The sequence below is a fragment of the Hyaena hyaena genome, unplaced genomic scaffold, assembly GCF_003009895.1.
Source record: "Hyaena hyaena isolate Hyena2069 unplaced genomic scaffold, ASM300989v1 scaffold_421, whole genome shotgun sequence".
NCBI classification, from domain to species: domain Eukaryota; kingdom Metazoa; phylum Chordata; class Mammalia; order Carnivora; family Hyaenidae; genus Hyaena; species Hyaena hyaena.
The window spans coordinates 1,228,713-1,240,353 of NW_024081057.1; the positions used below are offsets into that span (position 1 = coordinate 1,228,713).

General features: G+C 47.6%; 1 long non-coding RNA gene across 2 annotated transcripts; it reads left to right on the forward strand.

Annotated features, from left to right (window-relative positions):
* The first annotated feature begins 4,413 nt into the window (after nucleotides 1–4,413).
* Nucleotides 4,414–6,692, forward strand: LOC120245554. 2 transcript variants are annotated; one of them, XR_005531818.1, is made up of 3 exons: nucleotides 4,414–4,667; nucleotides 4,969–5,086; nucleotides 6,548–6,692. It is a non-coding gene; the product is annotated as an uncharacterized LOC120245554 (long non-coding RNA). The 2 variants fall into 2 exon arrangements; XR_005531819.1 differs by lacking the exon at nucleotides 4,969–5,086.
* The last annotated feature ends 4,949 nt before the right edge of the window (nucleotides 6,693–11,641 follow it).

Consider the following 11,641-nt stretch of genomic DNA (forward strand, 5'->3'; position numbering starts at 1 on the left):
CCTACTGCCAGGGCTCCCACAGGCCTGTCTCTGTGATATTCCTAAAACATGTATAAAACTGTGTCACCCTCACAACCCAGAAATCATTTATTTATCTCCACTACTCAGAGGCTACCCCATTCATTCATTTACCCATCCATTCATCCACTCAAGGTGTATCTGTACCTATTGTGTACCTGGTATAGTGTTAGACACTTGAGATATAAAGGCAAAAGGCACCGGCCCAGCCCCCAGGAAGCTCAGAGTATAGCCAAGGAGATGGATGGAACACAGCTACATTCAGAGATATGGGAGCACAGGCAGCGGTGTGTCCTTAGTGCTTCCTGCTTAAATGCCCTCCCCAGCAGGCAACCCCCCCCCCCCACCAACCCATACCTGTATCCTGTAAATCCTGTGCTTCCTTCAAATCTAATCTAGACATCTCCCTGGGAGATCTGCAATGTTTCTCTGTGTGTTCCGAATGCTGGAATCTCTTGCTGTGTGGGGTGGGGCAGGAGGACCCATGGCATTTTTACTGTGTGTTTCCCAGAGCGCCCTCAAGCACACACGCTCAGCACCCGAGAGGGCGACTCCTCTTGTATCTCTTCCCTCAAAACCAGCATGTGTTTTGGTGATGCCTTTCTGGAAGATGAAAACACATTTTCATTGCTCAGTACCTGAATAGGACGATGCTCTGCAGCTGGGAGGCACTCCGTGACCATGTGGGGGCCGCCGGAAGGCTCACCTCCCGCCCTAGCCAGGCCTGCACAGGGCAGGGCTTCCTAAGTTGGGGGCTCCCTAAGAGAGCTGGGGACTTCAGGAGAGCTTTGCTGCTTGGGGAAGGCCCCGCCTCCATCAACTCTAAGCGAGGAATCTGGGCCCAGAAGATAAAATGGTTTTCGGCCTGACGGAACTTGCCGCTTCTCAGATTGGCCAGCGGAGCTTTGGTTTCCGGCCAAGTCCATGGTGGGCTTCCCTGCTTTGATGTGGTTTTGCAAGGGAAACATCCGCAAATGAGCAACAACCAACAGAGTCTCTTTCTCTCTTAGTCCACCTTGAGTTTTGTAAAAAGAAGTGCTAATTAGCTTCTTGGAATTGGTTGAGGCTGGAGGCCACCGCCCCTCTAGAGGAAAGAAGGTATAGGCTCCAGTGTCTAGATATTGGCATAAATGTAGATGAATGTGGGATCTCCAAACGGGTACTCAAACCTGTGTCATTGGTGGAAAAGGGGAAGAGAGGACCTTTGGAATTAGGGGACCTGGGCCCTGAGTCAGTCAGGCTCTACCTCTTAGTTAAGGTATACCATTTTGTACCTGAGCCTTGGTTTTCTCATCTATAAAATGGAGATACCAATCAAAGTACTGCCTTAGTACTAATAGTCTCCAGTGAAATATGCCTGTGAGAGACCTGTGTGATCTGTAAAGCTCTATCCATGTCAGGTATTAACCAGAGAGAAATACCCAACCCCAAAATAAGACAAAAGAATTGTCTATGAATAGTAGAGGCAAAACAAGTTGATCAATTCATTCTGAAAAAGGCTTTTAATTGAGCTAGATATACTTCATATCACAATGGCAATAACAATAGAGCCTATAGAAATAGATTTAATATTAAAAACATTTAAAACTTGGGGTGCCTGGGTGGATTAGTCATTTGGGCATCTGTCACTTGGTTTCATCTCAGGTCATGATCTCAAGGTTCGTGGGTTTGAGCCCCATATTAGGCTCTGCACTGACAGTGTGAGCCTGTTTAGGATTCTCTCTCTCCGTTGCCCCTCTCCCTCACTCATTACCTTTCTCAAAAATAAGATAAAAATAATTTTGAAAAAAATTTAAACTTGTCTTTTTTTTCCACGGGTGCAGAACATTTTCTTAACTTTCTATTTTGAAACAATTGTCGATTCACAGGAGGCTGCAAAAGCCACGTGTACGGAGATTAACAGGAGGTTTCAAAGACAATGTGTAGAGAGGTCGATGTACCCTTCACGCAGCCTCCCTGGGATGGGGAGTGTAACCAGTACAATCTCAAACTAGGGAACTGACATTGGCATAATCCACAGAATTCGTTCAGATCCCATCGGTTTTACAAGCACTCATTTGTGTGTGTGTGTGCATACAGCTCTGCAATTATCACACACGTAGCTTTGTTTAACCACCTCCAGTATCAAGATTCAGAGCTGCTCCATCACCACAAGGCCCCTCATGTGACCCCCTCATAGGTTCCCATCCTCTCCCTGGACTCTAGGCCCCCACCCCTCACAATCACACTAATCTCCTCTCTTTCACTATTGCTTTGATATTTCAAGAGTGTTATATAATATACCTACATATATTATATATTATATACATACATACAGTATGTAACCTTTCAAGTTGACTTTTTTTGAGCAGCATAATCCCCTTGAGGTCCCATGCGAGCTGCTGTCTGTATCAGTAGTTTGTACCTTTTCTTTGCTGAGTAGGATTGATGAGGAAGACATACTTTGGTTTGTGTGACCACCAAAGGACATAGGGGTTGCAATTATTTCTTATGAGAGAAAGGAAACATTTTTGGGTTCTTTTAGTAAATATTCATGGAGTCATCCCCAAGAGCCAGGTTCTATGGAAAGTGTTAGTGATGTAGCAGGAAATGAGAAAAAGCCGATAAACCCACAAAGAGAATGATTACAGGGGCTAAGAAGGCATGCGGAGGAACTAACAGACTTCCTGCAGAAGGGAGATAAGTGGGGGCCCCTTGGAGGAGGCATCATTTAAATCTTGACCTGAATGAGGAGGAATTAACCCTTCAAAAAGCCCTAGGAAAGAGCCTTCTGGCCAGAGGGAACAGCAAGTGCAAATGCCCTGAGGCTGGCATGTGCCTGGCTGTTAGGGAAACAAAGGGACACTACAGAAAATGTGAAGACAAGGTTAGGAGAGGTCAAAGAAGCTCACAGGGCCAGGTCAGACAGGGCTTGTGAGTTACAGAGAGGACTTTGCATTTTATTCTAAGGATATCAAGCAGGGGGAGGCATGATGCTATTAATGTTTTAAAAGATCACAGTAGACAAACTATTATAAGCCCCTGGGTGTAATTTCACTGAGTAAATACTCATTTATTATTCACAAACTGAAAGCTAACAGTCATGTGGGACTACCCCCTCCAGGTCAAAGGGAAGTCCACGGAGGACAGACAGCATCAAACATTTTCTGCGGCTCCAAAGTCAGCAGCTCAAGAAGTATACATTCATACAGAACACTATGAAAATGTTTGGTTTTTTTAATAGATACCCATTGGATTTTACTTGGTCTCCATGAGAGCTTGCCGCCCTCCCCCTCCAACCTACTGTGCACCTGGCCCCATCCCTTACTCCCCAGGCAATGGCAGGGGTGAGAAGGGGATGGGCAGGCAGGAGAAAGGGAGATGGTCCATCAGGCCTCAGAGAACTCTCAGTCTGCTTGAGGGATTGGTGGCTGGGTTAGGAGAGAGAAGGAGGGAAGGAGAACAAGAAAAGAGCAGCGTGGACTGACATGGGAGACGGGAAGTGACCTTGAGAGTCCAATCCCAGCCCCAGTATTGGGAAGTCACCTTGCCCCTCTGGACTTGTATGTCCCTATCAATGGCCTGTATGTGCTGGTCAGAGGATGCTTTCTATCTGCAGGACAAGTCAGTTCAGGACAAATACACATTTCTCCACGGCTGGCCTGCCAGAGTGAATGTGAGGGGGTACTCAGATTAGGCAAATGTGAGGCGGTCTCCCTCCTTTACCAGAGTCGGGGTAGAGTCTAGGAACTGAACCATCTCTAAAACCCAACTGCAGAAGCTGACCACCTGCAGAGAGGTCGCCCTACAGTCTGCAGTTCTGGAGTCCTTCCCATTAAGAAAATCTGATATGCAAAAATTTAATTTTCCTGATAGACTAGGGCAGGGATGGCAAAAACTATGACCTACCTGCCAAATCTGGCCCCCTACCTATTTTTGTATGGCCCACAATCGAAAAATGGTTTTATATTGGTATGTAGTTTTGGGTGGGGGGGGGAATCAAAAGATGAATGACATTTTGTGACTGTAAAAATGATATGAAACTCAATTTCAGCATCCATTAATAAAGTTCTATTGAAACACACTCCTTTGTTAATGGCCTGTCTACGGCTGACCTTGCGTTACAAGGGCAGAGATCTGACAGAAACCCTCTGACCTGCAGGCCTAAAATGTGTCTTCTCCAGCCTTTTATAGAAGTTTGCTGACCCCTGTGGTGGACAGACTCTAAATGGCCCCATGCGTCTTGCCTCTAGGTATCCATGCCTCCCACTGAGTGTGGGCGGAACCTGTGATGTACTTCTAGCCAATGGAATGCAGCCCAGGTGGCCACGCCCCCATGACCTCACAGAGGACTGGAACTTCCATCTGGCTAGCAGACCGTCTCCCAGGGCAGTTTTGGTAAAGCCAGCTGCTGTATTGTGAGCTGTCCCACAGAGAGACCACGTGACCAGAAATAGGGGGTTGCCACGGACAACCGTGGCCAGGAAACTGAAGCCCTCAGTCCAACAACCTTGCAAGGAATGACATCCGGCCACCTGCCACAGGATCTTTCCCCAGTCGAGCTTCAGAGACTCCAGCCCCGGGTGACGGTTTGCTTATAGTCTTGTAAGAGACCCCAAAGTAAAGGGCACAGCTTCGCTGACCGACAGAAAGTGTGAGATGATAAATAGGTGGGGTTTTAAGTTATTTTATTATTGAAATATAGCCAGGGTATAAAGTTATATGAGTTTCAGCCATACGAGAACGTAATTCAAAAATCCTATACACTATGCAATGCTCACCATGATAAGTGCCGTCACCATCTGTCACCGGGCAACGTTATTACAGTATTATGGATCATATTCCCTATGCCGTACTTCTCATCTCTGTGACTTACTCGCTTTGTGATTGGAGGTTTGTACCTCTTAATCCCCTTCGCCTTTAATGTGTGTTGTTTTAAGTTACTAAGTCTGTGGTAATATTGTTTCACAGCAATAAAGAACTAGGGGGTTGGGATTCAGATTTCCTCAAACACCGGGAGCATTCAGGGGGATTCCCTTCACACACAGGATTTCTACACAGCTCCTTGGAAGCAAAGCAGAGAAGCGAGGTGAGGCGCTGGCAGCCCTGGGATGACCAAGTAGATGAAGATTCTAAACCAAACACCAAGGGGCTCTGGGTGGCTCAGTAGGTTAAGCATCTGACTTAGGCTCGGGTCATGATCTCACGGTTGAAGGATTCAAGCTCAGTGTCAGGCTCTGTGCTAACAGCTCAGAGCCTAGAGCCTGCTTCAGATTCTGTGTCTTCCTCTTTCTCTGCCCATCCCCCACTTGTGCTCTGTGTCTCTCTGTCTCTCAAAAATAAATAAACATTAAAAAAAAATTTTTTTAACCAAACACCAGGTTCATCAGACCCTGGGATAATTAGAAGAGATTCCTAAGAATGATTCTATTTAAATGAATCGCCAAAAAGCCTATCATTAAGGGTGCTACCAAGTGGGCAGGACTGGAACTATTTGAATCCTCTCGGTGTGCTTAGGGCCCTGGGGTTCTGTGGCCAGAGGCACACTGGCTGCTTGCCTCTGAAAAGCTGCAAGGTCATGGCCCTGGTGAGCTGGGTGACCACTGAAATTTGAGGACTTCCTGTAGCCATGACTTTCAGCCTTAGTCAAGGGTCAGGATTTTGTAGTCTACACTGCTCTCAGCTATTCCCCAGTGGCCATCCCCTAATCCTGAAGAACCCCTCCCCACTGCCCCCTCGACCAGACAGTCCTACCACCTCAGAACCATCTATGGCAAGAAAGTAGAGCACAGACAACCTGAAAAGGGAAGGAAGTGGGGAGCTCTGGCCTCTATCTAGAAGTTAAAGAATGTGGGTACATGTGCATACAAAGAATGATTTGATTATGACATTTAGGACAATAAACTAAAGACACAGTAGGTACTTTTTAAGTTTATTTGAGAGAAAGAGAGCAAGAGAGAACATGTGCACGTACAAGTGGGGGAGGTGCAGAGAAAGAGGGAGAGAGATTCCCAAGCAAGCACCACGCGGTCAGTGCAGAGCCCCACACAGGGCTCGACCTCACAAAACACGAGATCATGACCCAAGCTGAGATCAAGAGTCCGATCTTAATCTCAGTTAAGTCAGGCTTAACTGACTGAGCCACCCAGGTGTCCCTGCAGTAGATATTTTTAAAGAAAAAGTTCAAAACCTGTGTCAATCCCCAAGTTAGGAAACATCACCCTGGGATGTCGGGAGAGAGTTGTCATGGGGCCACTGTGTGCAGGTTGTCTGGTGGGTGGTGAGGCTCACCACTCAGCTGCTACTGTAAGAGGGCTCCCCTTTCCAGATCGGCCCCAAGGCCCTGCCCTCCACCTGGCAGCCTTGAGGCAGAATCAGAAAGAAGGATCTGCCAGGCTTTCTAACAACGAAAAGAAATCGTGAGTATTAATTTTTGGACAACTAAGTATCCTTTTGTTTTAAAACTCCTGAAGCAGCATTACCAGGGCAAACCATCTTTGTGGTGAACGTGTCAGAATCTAAATAGATTTTTCACTCATTCTACCAACAGATATTTACCCAGATGTTCATGGAGCCCTACTCCAGGCACTGTGTTCACTGCCGGAGATACAAAGTAGACAAGATGCACTTGTTTCTTGCACAGGACACGGCCTTGGCCTCGGGGAGTTTAGAAATAAAAAATGGCAGCAACAATAGCTTTTGTTGTTACGACTATTACTGTCATTACAATGTATGGCATACATTACAATGTATGGCTTGATAACTGCCTTTTCTGTCCTTGCTATTAAAATTTTCAAACAGCTGTTAGAAAGAGTCCACCAGGAGCCCCATTAACCATTGAACTGCATGAGCTCCCACCCAACATGTCCCGAGATTATTCACGGGCATAAGAGAATCTTAGCGGAGTGTTGTCCCTGAGGATGACATGAATACTTCAAGGAAGACCAATTTAGCATATACTCGACTGGAACTCTGAAATTTTCCCACTTTGAAAGCAAATAAGACTGTTTTGTGGCAATGCTCTGGGGTCTAGATATATATTTTCAAATAAAAATGTACCTTATTTTTAAAAAATTCTCTGTAAAGAATGAAAGACCCCATTGAATGTTTTTAAACTTTCTTCATTTATTGCTTAAAAAATTAAAATTTAGAGAAATGTAAAGAGCACAGCTTGCCTTTTCTCAATTACCCCCCTGGCCCTCCCCCAACTCCCCCCCCCCACACACACACACAAATAAAAGATAACCACTGCTAAGAGCTGCTGTGGGTCCTTTAAACTTTTATGTGCATCTAAACATAGAGATTTCTGAAATATAAATGGGATATTATACCTAGTTTTAAAAAAATGCATTTCTCATCCACTCAACACTGCATGCTCAGCCAAACAGCAGATTCATTATTCCTGTGTCTATGCACAAATATACCTCCACTGTTTTGAAAGCGGTGTAGAATTCCATTAAAGGCTGTTCCACAATTTTTAACCAATTCTCTATTGATGGACAATCAGATTGCAAGTAATAATTTGACAACAATGTTGCAATAATCACTCTTTTGCACAAATGTGTGCGTTTTTAAATAAATATTCCCATAGAGTACATTCTTTTCTTTTTTTAAGGATTTTTTAAAGTTTATTTCTTTTTTATTTTTGAGAAGAGAGAGAAAGCACGAGTGACGGGGGATAAAGAGAATCCTAAGCAGGCTCCATGATGTCAGTGCAGAGCCTGAGCCAGGGCTTCGATCTCATGAACCATGAGATCATGACCCTAGCTGAAATCGAGAGTTAGACACTTAACTGACTGAGCCACCCAGACTCCCTCTATAGGATACATTCTTAGAAGTGGATTTTTTTTAACCTGGCATTAGTTCTGATAATGAGCTGTAGTAGAAAAGGCACTAACAGGGGGTGCCTGGGTGGCTCAGTCAGCTGAGCATAGGACTTCAGCTCGGGTCATGATGTCACAGTTCCCGAGTTTGAGCCTCACATCGGGCTCCATGCTGACAGCTCAGAGCCTGGAGCCTGCTTCAGATTTGTGTCCTCCTCTCTCTCTGTATCTCTCCCCTGCTTGCGCTCTGTCTCTCTGTCTCTATCTTTTTCAAAAATAAATAATAAAAGGCGGGGGGGAAGAAAAGCACTAGCCATGGATTCAGGAGCCCCCAGTACAAGTCCCTGCTTTCACTGTTAAACAAGTCACTGGACGTCTGAGCTTCAGTTTCCTTACCCATGAAATGAGAATATTAATCCCCCACTGGCCCATTTCAGGGGTGGGGGGTGCTGAGATCAATTGAAACAAAACCTGCAGGGGCTCTTTGAAGGAAACGAAGCACCACACTGAGGGGGAACGGGTGGTAGTGTTATTACTGTTATCCCTTAGGTGTTATGAAATTCCCTACGTGAATTTAATTAACTCTAATTTTTAAACGAGGAGTACAGTGGGGGGTAGTTACAGGTGCCAGAGCCGCGGACTCACAACAAACACGAGACTTTGCTGGCAGAGACACCAGAGCCTGTCTGCAGATACCCAGAGGGCTCTTGGCCTAGACTTACCCCGGGGCCTCAGAGGCCAGAGTGAGACCGAAGGCTCGAGGTCGAGGGAGGCTGGTCCCGACATGCTCCATGGAAGAGTCTAGTAACAATTAGAACCGTCCAACCCGTGAGAGCTTACCCCATGAGGGAAACTCCCAACACGGGAAGCATTCAAAGAGAGGCAGATGAATCCCTGTAGGGATCACACAGAGACCTTTCCTGCATGAAAATTGCCACCAGGGATACCTGGTTGGACCCGCTTCTTTTGTGAGAGAAGTCCAGTCCACGGGCAGGGGAGGGCTCTGATGGGCACCACTGGTATGGCCCCAGACCTGGTCATCTTGGAGTCCCTTTGTTATTTAGCCACCACTCTGTGGCTCTATTCCCCAAAAATGTTGCCTACCACCAAATAAACCATCTTACTGTAAAACAACGACGCTCCACTCATTATTAATCAAATCAGAGGCCATGAGAGCCATAAAACAGCCAAGGTTACCATTCTCAACTTATCCGGTTACAGCCCCAAGCGACGACACTTAATTCAGAGAAGTCGATTGGCTTGTCAAAGGATACACAGCTAGAAAGTTGACGAACCAGGACTGGAAGCTGGGCCACTTGAACCCACGCCCTCCCTCTTGAACAGAGACAGCGGAGCCCTCTCAGAGGCTCAACGGCTCTAGCTTCACAGACCCCGCTTTAGGAGCCCTAGTTCTAAAGTGCCTGGCATTTGTCGTTAGAGGACGGGTTCCAATCCCAACCCTGCTGCTTTGTAGCTGTGCAAGCTTCTGGAAAATGAGAGCAATGACAGTGTGCTCTGAGAGCAGCTATGAGGAGCAGATGAGACCAAAAGTGCTCTATTGTTACATAAAGGGGAGGCTTTATTTCGTGGTTGAGTATGAAAGGAGATGGCATGTGAGGAGGCAGAAAGGTGCCCCTGCCTTCAGCACTAACATGACTGTCTTTTCCTAGAGCCAGAAACCACTAAGTGTGGGGCTGGCCTCTGCAGACCGGAGACCAGGTTCCCCACCTTGAAGCCAGATCTGTCCAGGAGGAATTGATTAGGGGTTCGATACTCCCTGCTGCCTCTTTGAGGAGCCTCAGGAGCAAAGTTGGCCATGCAGTGAGAGCCAGGTGCAAGTGACCTAGGGCCAAGGGCGCTCTGCTTCCTCCATTTGAAAGTTCCTATTTTAATGTCTCTGACCTGTTAGGGTAGATGAGAGGGTGTGGTGTACATCTTTTGTTTCATGGCTGCATTCCCTGGAATGGTTGTTTTCCTCAGTGCCTGGACTATTGTCAAAGCCCTTGCCCACACAGGGCCCAGGGAGTCCCTGGGTCAAGTCAACTCCAGGCACATCTCAGCCCTTCTCTTTATAGGAAAATGAGGCCTGGGGAAGGCGAATGACAAGCCAGAGTCGGGGAGGCCAGAGTGGGCATGAGCATCCCCTGTGCGCTCTCTAAAATTCAGGAGACTGGGGTGCCCTACCCACTGTGCGCAGAGGAAGGGGGTTGGGAGCCTGTCCCTTCCGGAGTTCTTGAGGGAGGTCAGGCCCCAGACAGTTAGAGCGGTGGCTTGCATTATTCTCTAGAGCCTCTTCCTTCTCCTCTCAGGGCCCTGACCAACCACAGCAATACCATCTGCCAGCCGTCTGGTGCTCACTACCTGCCAGGCATGGCACCAAGCTCACAGCACCTCATTTTACTGGAAACAAGTGTGAGGCTTGACCAGGGCTGTAGCTTGGTCAAGGTCACACAGCCAGGAAGTGGTGAAGTCAGGGTTTGGATCCAGTGCTCGTCAGAAAATGTCCTCATGAAAAAAGGGGGCAATGATACTATGCATCATCCTTGCAGTTAGTCTGAGGGTGAAATAGTTGAGGTTTAAGGCAAGGATGCCTGGGTCTCAGTGCCAGCATTCCTGACTCAGAAAGTTTCTGACTCAGTCTGGGGTGCGCCTGAGAATCTGCATTTCTCAGAAGGTGGCAGGTGATGTTGAGGCTGTCCCTGTTGGACTACACGTTGAGAACCACTGCCATGTGCTATTTTTCCCGCCACCACCCCCAACTCACAGCCCAGCCCCATGTGGGCTAAGACAGATATTTAAACAAGCAGCAGCCTCAGACAGTGAGATGAGGAAGGACCCTATCATCCGAAAAAGTGAGTTTTGATTTTCCTGTTGGCTTTTTAATCTCCCTGTGGACCTTCGTTAACTAACCTAATTCCTCCGAGCCTCAGAGAATTCTCTAGAAAATGCAGATGCTAAAACCTGCTTCATAGATGGTTGAAATTATAACTACAAACCCACCTGCTACGTAGTAGGAGCTCAGTAAGTTACCCTGTGTCTGGAACACAGTGGTTTCTCTTTGATTTCCACGTCTCCACCAGGCCTCTGGACTCCTGGGCCCGGATGTTCGAAACCCTGGGGGCTGACTGTGTTCTGTGTTCATTAAAAATTACTCCTAGGGGCGCCTGGGTGGCTTAGTCAGTTGAGCGTCCGACTTTCGCTTAGGTCATGATCTCACGGTTCGTGGGTTCAAGCCCCGCGTTGGGCTCTGTGCTGACCGCCAGCTCAGAGCCTGGAGCCTGTTTCAGTCTGTGACTCGCTCTCTCTCTGACCCTCCCCTGTTCACACTGTCTCTCTCTCTCTCCTAGAAATAAATAAAACATTAAAAAAAAATTACTCCTAAAGGCCACATCTTCTGCTTGGGTAGCCTGCAGTTGAAGACTGCCCCAATCCCAGAGCCCCCAGTAAACTGCAGAGCCAGAGCCAGCAGCAAAGAAAAAGCCAGAGGAGATGGCAACTGCCTGTAGTTTAACCCCTTAGTGACCCAGGGCGGTGCACTCTAATCCCTGACAGCTGGAGGCTCCAGGCTTTGTCACGTGGGAGGAAGCAGCTGGCTCTTGGGTCCCTACCTGCCGCAGCAGGGCTGGGCCTTCTGGCGCACAGGTGCTGGGGCTGCAGGGTTTTGATCTCGCACAGGGCCTGGCAGTTCGCAGGTGGGGCCGCCAGCATCTGCTCAGCAGACCAGGTACGTGCCTGGCCCCATCTGCTCACCTCACCTCTGCCTCTATTTCCTCCCTTCCGCTGGAGGGGCCCCAGTGGCAGTCTGGCTCCCTCCCACCCAA